Here is an 18932-nt window from a genome sequence, read left to right on the forward strand (position 1 = left end):
TAGATACTCTAGAGGACTCTCACCATGTTTCTTCTCTGGAAGCCCACCCGTGTGGTCCTGGCAGTGCCTCAGACTTGCACCTCACTGGGACAGCCTGCGGCTGCTGTCACTATGTATGTGTGTGTTCATCTATGCTCATATGTGCTTATGACCAAAGGTCAGTTTCATGTGTCTTCTCGGTTGCTCTCCCCCTAACAGAGGCCATGGCTTCCTCCTTCTTCGGTAGGAGACAGTCGACACTGCTGTTTCTTTAAAAGAATCCAGGGTTTCCATTTGAACCCTCCACCTTTCGCGGTTCTCATCTGCCCTTCCTTCTCTTTTTTCTTGTGGGGTGGGAGGAGGCTCAACTCACACCCTCAGAATTTAGTACCCCTGCACAAGGCACCTTCCAGTCAAGACAAAGTGACTGAGCAGAAGGCAACAGTCAGTGGCTGGCTTTCCTCCAAGGTTAACTTGAGCCATTTAAGGTAGTCAGAGCAGCACAGCGCTCCAACTGTCTTCCAGGCGTACGGCAGACCCCGAGTTCCTAGGATAGCCCTTTCCCTCCCCAAACCCGATGAACTTACCCTCAGTAGGCGAGGTCTTCAGCCTCCTGCACAGCCCACTGACATCTCCGTAGGCTTCCTGAATCTTCTGCAGTGCCTCGACACCTCGGAGTTCCATGAGGTTGCGTAGTTCTGCTAGTGTGCACCCAAAGCCACCCACATGGGGCATTTCCCGCTGCTGCTGGGGTTTGGGGTGGAACTCGATGGAACTGTTTGCCATGTCCCCCATCCTGTCTGGCAGGCCTTCTCACAGGTGCAGCTTTGACTCAGTCGCAGTTAGGGACAGTTGGCCACCTAAGATCCCAGTGCTGAAGTGAGGCAAGGTGGTGGTGGGAAAGAGGCTAAATGTGAACACCTGAGGAGAACAAGGCAAGAAGAGGTCAAGGGACTGGTTCAGACAAAATGGACGTTTCTCCCCATCTTCATTCAGTGTACTCTGTGACTCACAAATGCTAGATTGACCCTCTAGACCAGCCCCCATTGTCCTGCCTATCGTGAGCATCCAGAGCTAGAGGGTTTGTTAGGTGGGAAAGAAGGGAGTAGTGGGGCCCTTCTGCCACCAGCACCAGTCAGCTCTCACTGCCTCTCTAAACCATTTGGAAACCTACTTGAAGTAAGGCAATTTGGGGTCATAGGTAGCTACTCTTGCTTCATATGCACAAGAGATCAGGGCCCATCACCACTTCTTGCTTGACCCTCCCGCCTACTTCTTGCCTAGTGCCACTTGCCCAGTGCCACTGCCATGATCTAAGTCCCCAGAAGTCCTCAGTGGCTCAGGCTTGGGCTGTCTAGGGCTCCAGGGGATAGACTGAGACATGGAAAGGAGCAGCTGCACTCCTTGTCAAGGTTGAGTGGGCAGGGTGTTTCCGCAACCCTCGGGGTTCCTGGGGATAGGAGGAGAGGAGGCCCAGTGCAGAGCAGAAAAAGGGGTGAGGGAGGGAAGGAGGTAAAGAGAAATTGATAGATAAAAGAGAGTAAGGATAAGGGGAATCAAAGTGGAGGTGAGCAGGACAGGGCACACAGGAGAAAGTTCAGAGCAACCCCAGGCCACTAGTGACTCTGCTGACACTCTGCTCCCTATGCATTGCTCCCACACCCCAATGAAGGAGCTAAGGTTTGCCTTTCGGAAAACATCCTGCTGGGTGTGGTGGCGCACGCCTTTACTCCTAGCCACTTGGGAGGCAGAGGCAGGTGGATCTCTATGAGTTCGAGGCCAGCCTGGTCTACACAGCAAGTTTCAGGACAGCCAGAGCTGTTACACAGAGAAACCCTGTCTCAAAATGAAAAAAAAAACCCAAAAAACAAAACAAACAAAGCCATCCGGACCCCCAGCAGGTCATAGCACTTTCCCCTTCTGCAGGGCTTCCTGAGGCTCTTATCTCCCTATCCTCTGCACCAGTGCTCCTTACCTTACCAAGACGGCTGCCCCTGTAGCAGCCTTCCTGGGGTCTGGCTAGGCCCTATTGGACCTGCCCTCCTCCTGCAGGGCCATGTGCCAAACTTGCCATATTGGTTCCCCTAGAACTGAATTATTCTCAGAGCACAGGGCTTTGGCCTTTGCATCAGTAAACAACCATCCTGGCAACATGCTTGGCTGGACTAGACCTCTCACCTTGGGCAAAAAAATCCTGGCTCAGAACAATCCTCTCAAAAATCAGAGCTCAGATATTCATCTAGGTTTCTGATCTAGAAGCACCCAGGGCAAAAAAATAACCCAGAGCCTAGAAGAAAGGCAAAAAGGCTCTCATGCAGCTAAAATAGAGGTGGTTAAGTCCATGGCCCTCACTGTCAGGAGGGTCCAGTGGGTTACAACCTTTGAGCCCTGTCAGGTGCCATGAACTGAGAATGTCACATCTAGAAGAAGAGCACAGGCATGGGGGTGGGTGGGCAATGAAGCATTCCCATACGTGCTCCAAATACGGAGACTTCGGTTCTCAAGAAAAAGTATATGTGCCTATTCGCAAGGTCTGAGGGGCACTTAGAAAATGTTTGTCCTAATTGGTCACCATTTCACAATTTGGGCATCCAAATAGTAACTGTTCTATCACTTTCTACATGGATCAGCTTTCACTTCTGGAAGATGTGGGATGAAAATGGCAAATGCAAGATGACTTCCCCATCTTCTCTCAATCCTGTGCACCTCTCCCACTAGTTTCAGTTGGATATATATATATATATATATATATATATATATATTTCTTTGGTATCTGTGGCAGGCACTGACTTTTTGTGCTAGATGTTGACAAAACTAAACTAAAGTTCCGGCTGGGGTTTCAGGGAAGGCCTCTAGGAAGGACAAAGAGAAAAAAAGACTGAAAGGAGAAACAGCTAAGCAAGGTCTGGGGAGGGAGAGGGACGTGGCCCTTCTGCTTGGTTGAGCAGCAGCAGCCCAAAGCAGTGACTCGGGATGACAGGGGCAAGCAGTGGGCACACAGGAAGCTGGGCAGAGTGTGCTCCTTCCACTGGCGCTCTGTGACTTTGCCATACCAACCACCTAGGAGGGAGGTGACAAGTATCGCTCAATTGTCAGTGCAAGAAGTCAAGGCTTCGTTAAGGGAAACGACAGAGTTAGAGGAAATTGAGACTGCAGCCTCAAGGTAGGCTTGTTAGCTTCCCACTGATATCTGCCTTCCCCAACCCCTACCCCAGGTGGCCTTGGCTCAGGATGGTGTCCTGACTACAGGAGGGTGTTTCTCCCCCCTCCTGTCTCTGACCAGAGCTCTACTGCTCCCCAGAGTCCCAGTGCAAAAGCAATTGGATGTACCTGTCAGATTTGCCTTCTGCCCTCTGCTACTTCCACCACCACCCCCAGTCTGCTGGCTGCTGGAGAAGATGAATGGGTCTAGTTTGTCAGGGTAGACACTGTCTTTAGTCGGCACAACACCCCCCCCCATGAGTCAGCTTCTTAGGCCCTAGTCAGACAAAGCTGGAGGAAAGGCCAGATCAACAGGACTCTAAGTACCCAGTACTGGCAAGTGATATCACAGAAGGGTCCTCATTGGCTCTCAGGCTCTTTCAGTCCTTTGGAGGGGTGGCCAGTACTCGCCTCAGGCAAGGGCTCAGTACTGTATTCACTCACCCAGGCTTGAAGCCTCAGGGCTCCAGCTGAGAACCTGCTGAGTTCCCAGCTGAGTTGCCTAAGGACTCCACAGAGACTCTTTGGGAAAGGGAAGCCAGATGAAGGATTTTACTCTTTGAAAGACCATTAATCTTTTCAGCCATTTTGCCCACCTGGAAATAAGGGTGCTCTTAGGCCTGGGGTGTGAAGTGAACGCTGGGATGTCTGCATGCTCTTCAGAGCATGTAGCTGTAGGTCACAACTACAGTCGCCCAGATCTAGGAGTCCTGGAGGAGGCCAGGGCTCCCCTAATGTAACTGAAGCATTTTTGCCACCCCCTCCTCCCTGTCCCTGACCTGCAGCGTAGAACTACTCCTGATTTTGGAATTCTGTCATCCCTGAAGATGGCTGGACCTTTGGTGTCTCATAGTAAGGGTCCTGGGTAGAGAGGTCAAGCCATGTCACCTCCCTGTAGCCAGAGGGACTTCTGGAGCTCATGGCACCCCTGCTCCTGTGTGACTGTCCTGGGGTCAAGTTGCCCTTACCACCTCAGTATCCCCCAACACCTTGACTGCCAGTTGTGTCTAGCTCCTGTCCCCTCATCTCCCACTAAGCAACCCTGACACCCTGCTTGCCAGCAGAGGGATCTCCCTATAGGCTAGCAACTAGTGGCCATGTTGCCCTAAAATCCTCATTGCCTGGCTTGGGCGCCGCCACTCTAGGAAACTCTTCCTGTAGTCCATGACTGCTTCTGCCACACATTTTCATTCTCCAGCCCCAATCAAGAAGACCAAATTCCTTCAAAGCACCTTCCGGCCCTTCCTCTGCCTTTGGCGTGTTCCCCATGCCTCACACCAGCCTACACTGGCCATCACTCCTCTACCAGAGGCCATCTCCGAGCTTCAACAACACGTCCTTTTCTCTCATCACCACCTGCTGACATCCAATGGCTTCCTTTAGTTACAGTTACTGTGGAACGTTCTCTAGAATGTATCTACCAGTTAGTTTTCCAGTCATAAGTAATTGCTGCTGAGCCCAAGATCCCATTATCCATTCCTACTTCCCAGGGCTGGGCACAGCCATAAACAGAATTGCCTTTACCTGCATCCTTAATTCTTTGAGACACATTGTTGACCACTGAGTTGCCAAAGTGCACAGAGTGGTCTATCCCAGATGACGATGGGGTTGGAGGATTTAGTAAGTGGGTGCCTGGTCCCCAGAGAAGGAGCTTGAAGCTCTGAAGGTGGCAGCATGAAGCCAATAGGAGTGGGCACTCAAATTTTCCTCATCTTCATTCACTCAACAGGCCACAGTTCAGACGGAAGGCACCAGTTAAGGGGAGACCTCCTGTGGGTGACTCTTGACTGCTGCAGAGAGCAGAAGCCATATGTTCTCTTCATCCCTGGCTTGTCTGTAAGCATGGATGATGGTCTCTTCCAGTTTTAATAAGGACAGCAACCATCACTGAAATGGCCAAGAACAGAAATGACCAGGCCTATCAGTTCTGTAGGCCTGACAGAATTTCCGGCCTGGGCTGGCTGCCGAGAGTGGCCTGTAGGCATCAAAAGGACAGGGAATGTACCATTTCTGTGCTCTTTCATCTTTCCGACCTTAATTGGCTTAATTGAATTGAGAACCTCCTCAGAGGGGCCCTTGAACCTTCTGGCATTTGCTCCATCTTGGCAGAAATTGGCCAACATCATAGAGTAGAGAGAGCAGAAACCTGCATTGGGTTCCCTGGTTTAGCTCACCCTCACTGTGTGACCATCACACAGATTCCTTCTGGTCTCATCCCTCTAGCACCTATTCTTCTAGTGACTCAAATCTGCTTGACCAGAATATCAAGGCTCTTCCTTTCTGGTTCTCTCTCTCTCTCCATCTCCTCTTTCTCTCCCTTCCTTCCTCTCTCCTCTCTCTCTCACCACCTTGCATGGATTCTCTGCCAGCTCCTTCAATTTAATATAAGTGTGCTTCCTGTGACCCTAGACAGCCCTTGCCCTTCAGGAAGCGGTGCAAGTCCTGAGGGAAGGACCCTCTGCTTCTAGGCTTCCTCTGGTGACACCACTCTTAGCATTGACCTTTGAGTTGTCAATGTCATGCAGTAACAGTACCTACAATATTCACCAAGGCTTGCTGCAACCCACTGTGCACAATACCCATTTAACACAGGGGGAATTAGCGCTCGGGTGGAATCAGAGACCTCAGGTATCAAACGCTTGCTTGATGGCCGGAGGTGAGTCTCAGCTGCCCACGTTAGGACACCTTGTTACTGCCCTGAGCAGCTTCCCTAGCAGGCTCAGAGGGACCCCTTTGGGTTGACTTGCTCTGTGGAGCTGCTTTGCCTCATGTTCAGAAGATCTAGGAAAAGAGCAAAGCCCACTGCCATTTCCCGTGTCAGAACTAAAAAAAAAAAAAAAAAAAAAAGAAATGCATCAAAATCCATTACACTGTCAAGTTAGAAACAGTCAAAGGCTGCCCTCACTCAGCACCAGCCAAGTCTGTGGGGACACAGAACCCATACTAGTGGTGGGCTATCTGGCCACCAAGTGCTGCCATTGTTCCTGGGGTAGATGCAGCTGGATACCAGCACTAGTTTTACGCCAAAAAGTCCCAGTCCCAAGTTGTTTCCTACTTTCTGGGCCCTGAGAGATAAGAACAGGGCCCTGAGAGATAAGAACAGTCCCCTTGCACAAATCCAAGTGTATGGCTCCTGGACTTGCCAATGTCCTGGTGCTAGAGCCAGGTCCAGGACCTAAGGCAACAGTCCATCCTGGACGGGCAGCAGGCAGAAGCCTGGGCTGATGTGGCATGTGCTTCTACCTTGGGCCCCCTCACCACCCACTAGAATCTCCCTATGGACTCACCAGGTTAGGACTCAGCAGTGTGACTCACTTGGGCTTCCTTGAAATAATAGGCCCTGGTCTGTCTCTATCTTCAGGCACCTGGAAGACACCAGCCTGCCCATGTGGTGGAGAGAACAGATCCAGAAGCAGGAACAGAGGCCTAACCCCTGCCTTTTGTCAGACATCCCAGCCACACTTGCACACTGGGTGGGGCCTGGGGCCCAGCTAGGGAGCAGGTGGGGAGAAGGTCTGGGAGGAGAGAATCTTGCAGGGCAGCTGGCTGTCCACTCTAACATGATGGGGCAGATATAGGCTTGGCTTGGGGCCCTGGGGTGGTGCTTTAACCCTTGATTTTCCACAACTTCCCTCTCAGCACAGGGCTCTTGTCTTCTTGGCCACTTCTGCTCCGCCCCTCTGCTTGATGCACCTTGGTGACCACCCAAGGACAAGGCATGCATACAACCAGAGAGGGGAGGGAAGAAGCCAGGCTGAGAACAACCTCATTAATATTTCAGAGACACTGTCACTGCAGCTCCCGAGTCCTCACAGTCCCACCACTTTTGCTTGTGGAGAGAGGAGGGTGGGAAAAGAGAAGGAAATAAAACCGAGAAAACAGATTTAAAGGGACAGCCACACCCCCTACTCCATTTCGTCCTTCCCCCATTCCTGGTACAATCTGTACATACTCTGCTATTGCTGCCACCGCCGCAGAATAGCTCTAAGCCCAGAACAGCTTTGGGCAAAAACAATAATAACAGAAGAGGGTCAACTGTCACCATGGTACTCCCTCCCTGCTCACTCATCCACCTGCCTCAAGTCCTGCCTTTGCAGGCAAGTCTTTCAAGGCCACCTGGAGGATGACTGGTGACTGTCAGCATAGTCATAGAGACCCTGCTCATTCTGCAGAAAGACCAATGTACACAGGAAAAGTGGAAGTCCCTGTTGAGGATCCAGCTAAGGTGTATGGATCCCAGAAAAGCCCACATTCAGAATCATGGGGTTGGTAGGGATCCAGACATTGCTTAATTTTACCCTTGCTTGTGGGTAGGTCAGTATCAAACTGATGGTCAGTCACTTTAGTCTCACTAAGGGCAGCCCAGGCAAGCAGTGAATGGACCTCCCTACCTGGAGAACTGTTTACTCCATCCAAAAGGGGGATTTGGGACCTCCACCCCATCTAACACCCCTCAAGAGCATCCCATGACCAGCCAAGTTTGTGACTACATATTTGTCTGCTTTCAGAGGTTCTGGGAGGGCCCCAAGCTCTCCAGTGAAAAGAGGCCTCGGGACAGAATGATAGATATGACAACCACAATGCAATACACCATGGCAGTTTCTGAAAAAATTCACCATCATATTACAGCAGCTTATCTCTTAAGAGTAGAAAGCAGGGACTCATGGAGACTTGTATAGCCATGTTTGCAAAAACATTACTCATTATAGCCAAAAGGTGGAAGCAGCCCAATGTCCATAGATGGATGACTGAACAGACTGTGTGTCCCTCCATTTATATATAATGGAACATCAGTCAACCTTTAAAAGGCAGGGAATTCCCACACATGCCATGCTAATGTGGTTGACGTAAAAGGACAGAGACTGTCTGGCTTCATTTCTGGGAGGTCCTGAGAGTCACTAGCCTTACAGAGACAGGCAGTAGTCAATAGGATGATGGGTGCTGAGGACTGGGGAGGAGGATGAGGAGCTGGTGTTTAGTGGGGCTGAGCTGAAGCTCGAGATAATGAGCAAGATCTGGAGATTGATGGTGCTGATGGTAGTCCAGCAGTGAGGATGTGGGGCATATTTCAAGTCTTTTGGCTCTAATGGTGATGTCCTGTTTCATGGTGTGTGTGTGTGTGTGTGTGTGTGTTCCATAATGCCAAAAGGAAATAAGTCCAACCAATCACGTTTCTCATTTGTATCCAAGGTGGCCTGAGCGGTTTCCTGTGGTATCCTAAGTCATACTGTCTCACCTCCTAGGCAGATCAAATCAGTGGTCCATTCTACTCACGTGGAAATGAGCTTGTATGGAGACTCCTGTCAGGAAAATGTCAACCTAAAGAGCCCCTTCTGATGTGGGAGTGTCATATATCAATCTGTTGGTTTCATTGGTTAAGTAATAAAGAAACTGCTTGGCCTCATAGGGCAGAATTTAGATAGGCGGAATAAACAGAACAGAATGCTGGGAGGAAGAGGAAGTGAGCTCAGAGGCCATGCTCCCCTCTCCCGAGCAGATGCGATGAAACTCTGACCCAGGATGGACATAGGCTAGAATCTTCCCGGTAAGCGCACCTTGGGGTGCTACACACATTAATAGAAATGGGTTAGGCAAAATATGAGAATTAGCCCGTAAGAGGCTAGAGCGAATGGGCCAAGCAGTGTTTAAATGAATACAATTTGTGTGTCGTTATTTCGGGGCATAAGGTAGCCAGGCGACCAGGAGCTGGGGCGGCAGGAACGCAGCCTGCAGCTCCTACAACACCCTTCCTCATGTGCCCTGCTCATATCTTATAGCTTCTATGTCCTCATCCCTGCGACTTGCTGCCTGCCACTACCATTATTGCCCACCTACTTGGACCACTTTTGTTTCTGTCTTTTGGTGCTGGGGGCAGACCCACTGGTCCAAGCATTCTAAACAAGTGGTCTTTCACTATCATGCTGCAAATTTCTCTCCTGCTTGGAAACAGTTGGAGCAGGCATGTAGTCCCATTCTTGGAGCTACTGGCAGAGCTGTCTTGAGAGCATCAAGCCCAGTCCATCCTCAGAAGGGACGGTCTAATCACTTGGGGGAAAAAAATCTGGCCTCAAGATGGGTGAATTCTTTATACAAAATAGGACTTTGGAAGCAGATCCTGTTGGTCAAGGCCTGTAATTCCAGGTATTTAGTGGACTGAAATGGGAGGACTGAAAGTTCAAGGTCTGACTGGGCTTTAGAATAAACTCAAGGTCAGTCTGGGTAACTTAATGGGACTTTGTCTCAAAACAAAAATAATAAAAGAAGGACTGGTGTGGTGGTTTGAAAATGGATTCCAAAGGGAGTGGCACTATTAGGAGGTGTGGTGTTGTTGGATAGGTGTGGCCTTTGGGGGGAAGTATGTCACTGTGCAGATGGGCTTTGAGGTCTCATATATGCTCAACCCACACCCAGTGTCTCAGTTCACTTCATGTTGCCTTTGTCTCAAGAGTAGAACTCTGAGCTCCTTCTCCAGCACCACACCAGCCTGTACACTGCCATGCTCCCCACCATGATGATAATGGACTAAATATCTGAAACTGTAAGCCACCCCAATTAAATGTTTTCTTTTTTTTTCTTTTTTTTCTTTTTTTTTTTTTGGTTTTTCGAGACAGGGTTTCGCTGTAGCTTTGGTGCCTGTCCTGGAACTAGCTCTTGTAGACCAGGCTGGTCTCGAATTCCCAGAGATCCGCCTGCCTCTGCCTCCCGAGTGCTGGGATTAAAGGCGTGCACCACCACCGCCCGGCAAATGTTTTCTTTTCTAAGAGTTTCTGTGGTCATGGTGTCTCTTCACAGCAATAGAAACCCTAACTAAGACATCTGGGGACACAGCTCCATAGTAGAGCTCTTACTTAGCCATCATGAGCCCTGAGTTCAACTCCTCATGCCAAAACAGCTTTGGGAGGTGCTAACGAACCCCCAGAATGTTCTGAAAGAGATTGTATAATATTTTGCTAGCTATATGTCTTGATGTCCAATTCAGTGGCTGTATTTCTGACTCCCTTTCAGCTACATATGACCATGTAACTACACTTTGGCTAATTGAATGTAAACAGAAGTGACAGGGACAACTTCAAAGTTCAAGTTGAGGTGTAAAAGAGAAGGGACATACTCTCCCCTGCTCCTCTTCTGCCTGTTAGCTAAAATGCTGGTGTGAGGGTCAGACGGTAACATTTATCTTGTGTCATCTTGCACATGGATCTATGTGTATCATATAGGAGCCCTTATAGACTAAGAAGCCATCACAGTGGACACAAGTGTGCAGTCAGGAATGGACTTCTTTGCTCACACAGCTGCTATTATTCCTGATCTTCACAAAAGAGGGTAACCCCATAACCTGAAGATATTGGAAATGCAGAGGGAAGAACTAGAGCCCCCACCTTCACTATGTGCCCAATTCAGGCCTAGATGTGGGGAATTAGGAGCCTTTCTAAGCTTTCCACTTTCATGGGATCCCTGTGTAGCACGTGAGCATCTGTAGTCTGACTCCCTCTTACCTGTGTTATTTGACACTGTCCTAGATGTTCTAGTCAAAGCAGAGAGACAAAAGGTCAGTCCTGTTACATGCAAGCCAAGACATTGTGGAAATGATTATGATTGCCCTGCACAATGAGGCTCTATGTTAAGAGATGGGGATGCCTATTGTGGAGTAGAGGCATCTAAGGAAAAGAGATTGAGGTGCTTACTTGGGGTCATATTGCCAACAAGTAGTGGAGGCTGATGTAAACTTGAGTAATTTGTCTTCAGAGGATTCTGTATCGCTCTTCTGCTGAGTGACTGCTCAGAACATCCAAGAAAGCAATGGACACCTGATTAGAACCAATTCAAAGAGTTAATAAAGTGGCTGGATAGGCAGTGTCCTTGTGAAGCTCAAGCACTGGCTGCAGTCACACAGCCTAGTTGAAAATAGGACTTCATTTGTCCTTGCTGAGTTTGGTATGCCCCCAGTGCATACCCTTCAGAGGGCTTGATCCATTGCTCTGGAGGCTTCCTCCTGACCATTAGCCCAGGGAAAATAAAGCAAGGCAAAGCTCTTTGTTCAGTCTGTTAGTTTTTCTTCACATGTATTTCCCAAACCTTCCATCTCTGCCTATCCCGAAGCTGACATCAGCCAGATCCCAGAGTTCAAAGGTCAGGACCAGGCTCCACTGCTGAAGCCAGAGGCCATCCCTAGGTCTGCTTGGATCCCACATTGCTCTGGGGTCCCTAGAATATTTTTTGTGGGATGAGTCAACATGCTCACACAAGTGGTTCTTACAGTGCTGCATGGCCCTGAGTACAAAGGAAAGTTAGAAACTCCCTTCTGGCTGGGGCCATGCAGTATAGTTACTGGGGTCATGACTCTACATGGAGAAAGGGGACAGTCATTTGTTTTCTGCCAGAGAAGGCAGAAGCTGAAAAAGGAGAGAGAGAGAGAGAGCAGGAGCTGGAGAAGCCTATGGGCAGGAAGCATAATGACACTAATTATCCAATTACAGCGAGCTGTGCGGGCAGAGAGCTGCATTGCAGCAGGAGCCAAGCCAGGTCCGCGCCCCGCCCCCGCACGCGTCTGCCACACGCAGGCCCCCACTTTCCTCCTGCCCTGAAGCACAGACAGCTGGGCAAGCCTGTGCTCTCTAGAGGGGCAAGGAGACCCGAAGTCACCATGGCTTAGCTTCTGTGAAAGCCTCCTGTCGAGGAGGCAGCAGGTTCTAATCCTCCAGCCCATCATATCCAGAAAACCCCCTGCTGGAAGGAGGGACACCCAAGTCTCCCAGCTCTGCTGGCTACTGTGGTTCCAGTCCAGTCTCAGAGTCAGCCTCACAATCGGAAATAACCAAGGCCTAAACAGGTAATTAAGGAAATTATAGACAGCTGGAAGCCATTGGGGCTACAGGCCAGGACAAGCAGGGACTAGATAAGAAGACTCCCAGGACATGCATGCGCCCTCTTGGGGACACAAGCCTCATGTGTGTGTCAGGAGGGTTGTTTCTGGAAGCAGGTTAAAGTCCTTGGGCCAACAGGCAAAGGCAAGGGTAGGAGGAATTCACTGGGGTCAAGGTCAGGAGCTGGAGGTTAGGGGTCCCAAATGCTCATAAAGTAGTCTCTTTGGGACCCTTTTGTTACTTAGCTTACTCAGCCAGAGGACCAAGCCCATGTGGAAAAGGAGTTGTAAAGAAATGGGCTTGTCACTGCGTGGAATTCTGAGGCCACAGGGGTCTCCAAACTACCTGTCTTTCTTTTGAAACATCTGTGACCATGCTATTCTTAGAAGAGGTCAAGGATACTAGGGATAGAAAACACTAGAGATGGGAAGCAACAGTCGCTGCCACCTCTCTGACTCAGCCTCAGCTGAGTTGTCCCAACTGCTGCCTATTGGCAAATACAGTAACAAAGGAAGAAAAGGCCAGTGACCCATGGTGGTCCTGAGAAAGTATACCTCAGAAACTGCAGCTGGGGGAGGGTCACCTAAAAGGCTGCTAGGCACACCTCCAACATCTTTAACAATCCCAACTGGCTGTGACAGCAGGACCTGAAGGTCACCCAGGGCCTGGCTGCCACCAGGATCACATACACTGAGCTTTGCACGGCCAAAGTCATGCAGTGTCTATGGGGTGGCCTGGGAGGGAATAGGTCCCGAAGAGGTCCCTTTACATTAGGGCACATGAGCGCTAAGTCAGGAATCCAAGTGCACTCTTCAGCAGGCCACAGAGGCCATCAGGGGCCCAAGCCAGGCCCTCCTCTAAGTTTCCCTGTAGATGCTCATGGGTAGATGCTCTATGACGCTGAGAGCTTGAAGCAGTGATAGGTAGTGAGGCTGCAAAAGGCTTCTTCTCTCTGGGAGGTAGACACAGAGTTTCTTCCACTTGTCCCCTAAGGTGACTACAATGATGCTATGGTTCTGCTTCCTCTTTGGAAGGGTAGCAGGAAACACAGGGGCCCAAGAGTTCTGACCATACCTGGACTCACATGTCCAGACATCTCAATAGACCTCCCCAGGGACCATCAGTCCAAGGATCCTAAGCAGCCACCCCAGGCGAGCCCTCTCTCCTCCCTAGACCAAAGACTAGAATGTGATGGCTATTCTTGCTCTGCTCCCCCACCCCCAGGATAAGTAGGGCCTTTTCCAAACTCATGTCCAGCCAGTATTCATTGAGCTGGAGGCCAATGAGTCATGGACCACAAGGGAGACTAGATGGTGTGAGAGAAGTGCTGAGGACAGACCTGTTCTGTCTGTGTGCCCCTTTCCTTGTTTTCTGCACTAGGCTACCATTCCTAGTGACAGTCTCCCTCCTGGAAGTCCCCAGGAATTGAGGACCCTGGACCAGCTATTCCTGGGCCGCAGTCATCCCTTCCAGACCTATGGCTCCAAGCCAAGATGTAGTGTGTCTGATCCCACATTCTTCTGGGAGAAATGCAGCTGAAGTCCATAGACATAGGCAGTCAGTTTGAGGCCTGAGATATGACACAGAACCCTTACTCTGCCATGGAAACAGAACTGTGCTCTGAAAACACCAAATGGTTTCAGCAGGGCTGGCCTATTTTGGAGCAACAGACACTTCCTTTCTCTGTTATGTCCCATGCCACCACCATCACGGCCCTGGCCATCCATCCATGCAAACTTTGGTTCAGTAGTATCGAACTAAACTCAACGTATAACCTAGGTCTGGTTTATGTCAAAATAATACTAGAGCACAAGTAATTTTGAGTTCTGGGATAGTTCAGGGACTAACAAAGGAAAAATGGGATGGCTCACTCTCAAATACTCTTTATTCAGGGAAACCAAGAGGCCAGTGGGAATTCAATGGGAATGCAATGGCCCCAGAGCCTTCTCCATCTCTCCTTTTCCTGGATTCCCTCCTTGTTCCCTGTTTAGTCAGGAAGCTCTGCTTGTGATTTTGCAGTTCAGGAACTCCACTGACACCAGCAGGCATGTCAATGGGGGGAGGGATTTTGGGAGGAAGATGAAAGATCCAATATAAATTCTCCAGGGAACAAGTGCTTTGATAAAGAAAATGGGGACCTGTGGCTAGCAACCTGACTGAGGAGACACATTGCTTTCTTCATAGTCCTGAAAAGGAATCTCTTTTGGATTAAACGAGGTTCAGTAACTACAGCTCAAGGACCAAATCCAGCAAAATTGTGCTTGTGAATAAAGTTTTATTAGCACATTGTCATATCCATTCATTTTTATATGGTCTCTGTCTATGTTTGTGCTTTCATAAAGAGCATGGTAGCTGGGATAGAGACCATGTATTCTGCAAAGTGGAAAATATTTACCATCTGACACTTTTACCAAAGAAGATACTGACCCCTGGATTAGAGACTTAAATATTTTACCATACTTATAATTCCAACTATTGGAAAGGCTGAGGCCAAAAGGACTGGAACTTCAAAGCCAGTCTTGGTAATAAATTAAAACTAAATTTAAAAGAATTAAGGAAGAATGTGGGTGCAGCTCAGTGGGAGCATGCCCAAGGCCCTGGCATCAATCCCCAGTATAGAAAGAAAGGAAAAAATTAAACATCTTAAGAAGCATAACTACAAAAGAGGAGGGAGAGAACAAACCCAGAATTGATAGTTCTTAGAATTTTGTAAAGAGATCATGTAATGGCGTTGGAGAGGTGGCTTAGTGATTAAAAGTCCTGGCTGCTCTTTGCTGCTCTTACAGAGGACCTGAGTTTGGTTCCCAGCACTCACTTAGAGGCTCGCAGCCATCTGGAACTCCAGTTCTAGGAGATTTGACACCATCTTTGGCTTCCTTTGGCATAAGCACAGACACATATGTAAACAAAACACATACACATAAAATAAAAAATGTTAATTAAAAAGAAGAGATTCTGTAAGCCTAGAATCCAAGTAAAATATCACAAAAGTGTTTATCTTATGGGTTGAAAAAAATCAAAAGGTAACGAATCAAGAGGTTAAAATGTTTTGCAGCAAATATTTCATACCATTATTTCCCTTGTATAAATTAGTTTCCTTGATTTAAACACACAGGAAAAACATTGAAAAACCCAGTAAATAAAGTTAAGACCAGGTATTATTTTACTAAAAAAAATAGTTTAGAAACATGTAGAAATGTTCCCCCTCAATGGTAATTAACTGAAGATAAAGCAAAGAAGATGTTTTCTGACCTAGATACCTACGGCAGCTTGTTTGACTGGAATACCTAAAGCTGGCAAGGCCGCAGTGAGTGAGCCCTTCTGGCACATTCAGAAGCCCTTCTGGAGAGCCACTTGGCAGGCTATACTGTTGTCTGGGTCCTCTCCTCAGGACAGCATGAGTGTTCTCTCCCGAGATGCTCAGAGAGCCGCATGCAAAAGAGTGAGACAAATCTGGCTGCCTAGATTTCCAAAAATAGCCAAATAATTAAGAGAATTACAATGTCTTGAGAGAATACTATTTTGCCATTAAAAATTGTAATTACTGAGGACTGCCCTGATACATCAGCGTGCCTGATAATAACTGTCAGATGAGTGAATGATCATTTGCAGTGTTTATGTCACAGTTCAAGTTGACTTTTTTGTGGTGAGTACTTTAACAAAGTAAACTATGTCCATTTTGAAAAAAAGCTCATTTGGGGGGATTATATTAATAAAGAAAATGCTTATTAAAGTAAAAAATAGATCACACAATTGAGCTCATGGTTTAACTACAGTAATGTGAAAATACATAGTTCATGCAAAGAGAAGAGAGCAGAAGGAAGTCCAATAGAATGGAAAACTGGATTGTACTTTGGTGGTAGAATGAGGTGGAGAGGAGCTTTCTACATCTTAGATTTTTTGTGTTTTATTTTTTAATAGTTAAAAAGGAGTATGTCTGTAAAACATTCATTATTTAAAAATAGGAGGAACACAAATGTTATTTTTTAAACCCCAGACAATATCTTACCCATCTATACAGAGCTTCCCAGGCCTCTGAACTGTGGCCTCCCAGTCTTGACTTCTGTTTTCAGCTACCAAATGCTGGGAGTGCCCTGGGCACATGGTGGGGACTAATTAGCACCATCAGGATTTTGTAGTGTTAGGATTCGGGGCTGGCTCCAAGTTGGGTGTGTGAGGACCCCTGGAGTCATCAGGATGCCTGGCACAATTATCCCCCACCCCCCAGATAAGTGGGCTTTATGCTCTTAAGTGTCCAGGTCCCTGAAATGGTCCTCAGGAAGTATTGCTCTGGCCGAAATGGATTCTTCAAGGAATGGATGAGCTGACCTGGAATGTCCACATCTATCTCCATTACTCCCTTTCAAGGAGTCAGAAGAGAGTGCTTCAGGGTCTGTGTAGGGACTTTGAGTTGACCTTGTTGAGCATGCTGGAATGACTAGATTGTCTCTAGTTCCTGTGACCAGTCTAGCAAGCACCAGCCCTGCGTGGCTCCTGAGAAGTTGGAGCTCAGGCTGTCTAGCTAAGTCTGAGTTGCTTAGGCAGGATGTGCAGGGCAGGGGTAAAGTTGGGGACTGTGCTGTGACAGATGCAACCTGGCTTCAAAGCCTCACAGCCTCCACTGAAGCTGCTGGATCCAGCCAGCTGGGCGCTTTGGTAGCAGCAGCATCTTTGATGAACACAGTGAAGCTCATTCGCTTGTGCTTTCCTCCCCGCTCTCACAGAAGCAGACACAGGGCACAAGGGTCACTAGAAATACGGTTGAATGACTATGGAACAGAGTCCCTAAGGGCCATCACACCAATAAGATGTGGCCCCTGGCATGGCTGGGCACATCTCAACAATAGAATACATTCATCCTGGCACCTTGTATCCTCAGTTGTTAAACCCTCCGATCAGAGTCTAGCTAATCAAAGAACACTCCCTCAAATGTTTATGAGTGCCCAGAACTCACTGGGGACTTCATTTCTGGGAGGTTTTCTGGGAAATCTTGATCCATAGTTGGACTGGTAGCTTGAATGCCACAGGGTAGTGTAGTACAAGTAGCTTTAGGAGCCATGTAAGGACTTAGGTCTGCATCCAAGCTGAAGTGGTACCTTTGGACAACAATGGGAACATTTATTTATACCTCCTCATCCGATAGGGAAGCCAGCAGCCATGCATGGCTACTAAACACTTGTAACTAACACATTCAGTGCAACCGAAGATGGGGACTTGTAATTTCGCTTTAATTAAATTAAATTCTTACTTGTGGATAATAAATGGCATATCAGATAATGTCACTTTAGAAAGTGTCTCAAGACTGTGGTTCATGAAAGAACTCATTTGAAGGAATGGCTGCCCATTTCCTGGGAGAACCAAGAACAGTGAATTCGAGATCCCTTTGAAAAAGGCACACTTCAGGCTGGAGAGATGGCTTAAGAGTACTTCCTGCTCTTTCAGGGGACCTGGTTTGGTTCCCAGCACCTACATGATGGTTTCTCAACTGCTTGTAATTCTAGTTCTGGAGGGTCTGATGCCCCCTTCGCAACTCCACAGGCTCCTGCATGTATGTAGTATGCACTTACATGCTACACATCTACACTCAAGCACACACACATACACATAAAATAAAAGAAATAAATATTTAAGGAGAAGAAAAGTTTGAGGTAAATGACAGTAACGCCCATTTACATATCTTTGGTTTGGGCACAAGTCTCCGAAAAGCTTTGGGGCTCCAAGAGAGTCTAGTTGCTAGCCCTGGGAATCTGCCTGAACCATGTATCTAGTTCAGTTTTGTCATCTCCTCAGCCATGTGACCTTGGACTTGTTCCCTTTCCAACCTTGGCACGGTCTCAGATGCCCAAATTCCTCTACATCTGAGAACCAGCACTGCCCACCCAACAGAAGGTACCCCGGCAGGGGAGGGCTACCCAGCTGGGCACCGTTGGCCTGGCTTACACTGGTCCAGCCAGGGCAGAGAGTAAGGCTACAGTGAGGAGCTGGGAAATGGATAGGGGACAAGGAGGAACCATGTGTTCATTGCAGGTCTTGATTTCTCATAGCCAGTCTGGGGTACAGCTAGGGCACACTCTGAAGTCAGAGGTGGCCCTGGAGGGTCTTGAGGGAACTTTCCACAGTCCAGGTCTCCATTCATTATCTGCTCTTTTTTAGGGGTGTCCCTGAAGGCATGACATAGATAATTTATTGAAAGTGAATCATTCTCCATGTGCTTTGTATGGGTAGAAATTTTATCCTTTTCTCTCACTGGGCACATGGGTGGGGACACCAATATCTCAGCTCCTGAGCTGTAGAATGTTTCTAAGAGTCTGTACTCTACCTCAGAAGTGTTCCCCAGATAGTCCGCTCAAACACTCAGTGTTCCCTTTAGTAAAGTTCAACACATATTTCTAGAGACAATGGAAGAAACTTCTGGAGATATCACAACAGGTGTTTTTGCCATCCTCTGGCTGTGTGATCTTGAGGAAATTATTTAACTTCTCTGGGCCTCAGTCTGTTAATGTGTCAACTGCAGATAAGGACAACACTTGCTTTATTCAGTTATTATTTCAGTGAAGGGCAGGACAAAGGATGTCTGTGGAACATTCAGAACAGTATCTGGCACAAGGTGACTCCCATTGTTAGTGTTCCCGTTGCCATTTGATGTGCTCGTAACCTGGGATGGAGACAGCCATCACTTCTGAATCACAGGCTCCACCAGTTTAAAATCAGAAGGGTATACAGTACATCAACTTGCTCTGAGAGGTGGTGGGCGATCAAGGTAAAATGGCTGGAAGAAGTTGGACCTGGCTACATTAACTCTAAGAATCCAGCTAGGCTCATCTCATAGCAACCATATGTGCAGGGGCTTTGGTAGCTCATTGCAGCCCACTTTGGATGCCTTTCTGACTG

The 18932-nt window shown here is 48.1% G+C and overlaps 1 long non-coding RNA gene across 1 annotated transcript in view; it reads right to left on the reverse strand.

Annotated features, from left to right (window-relative positions):
* Positions 1–859: 859 nt before the first annotated feature.
* The window catches only part of LOC121440386, a 20553-nt gene continuing 2480 nt past the window's right edge, over positions 860–18932 (reverse strand). Inside the window, exons 2-3 of the long non-coding RNA XR_005973349.1 lie at positions 10863–10985; positions 860–900 (exon numbers count right to left, since the gene is read on the reverse strand). This is a non-coding gene — a long non-coding RNA (uncharacterized LOC121440386). The remainder of the gene's footprint in view (positions 901–10862; positions 10986–18932) is intronic.

The sequence above is a fragment of the Microtus oregoni genome, unplaced genomic scaffold, assembly GCF_018167655.1.
Source record: "Microtus oregoni isolate MIOR12 unplaced genomic scaffold, Mior012 000067F_009, whole genome shotgun sequence".
Lineage (NCBI taxonomy): Eukaryota > Metazoa > Chordata > Mammalia > Rodentia > Cricetidae > Microtus > Microtus oregoni.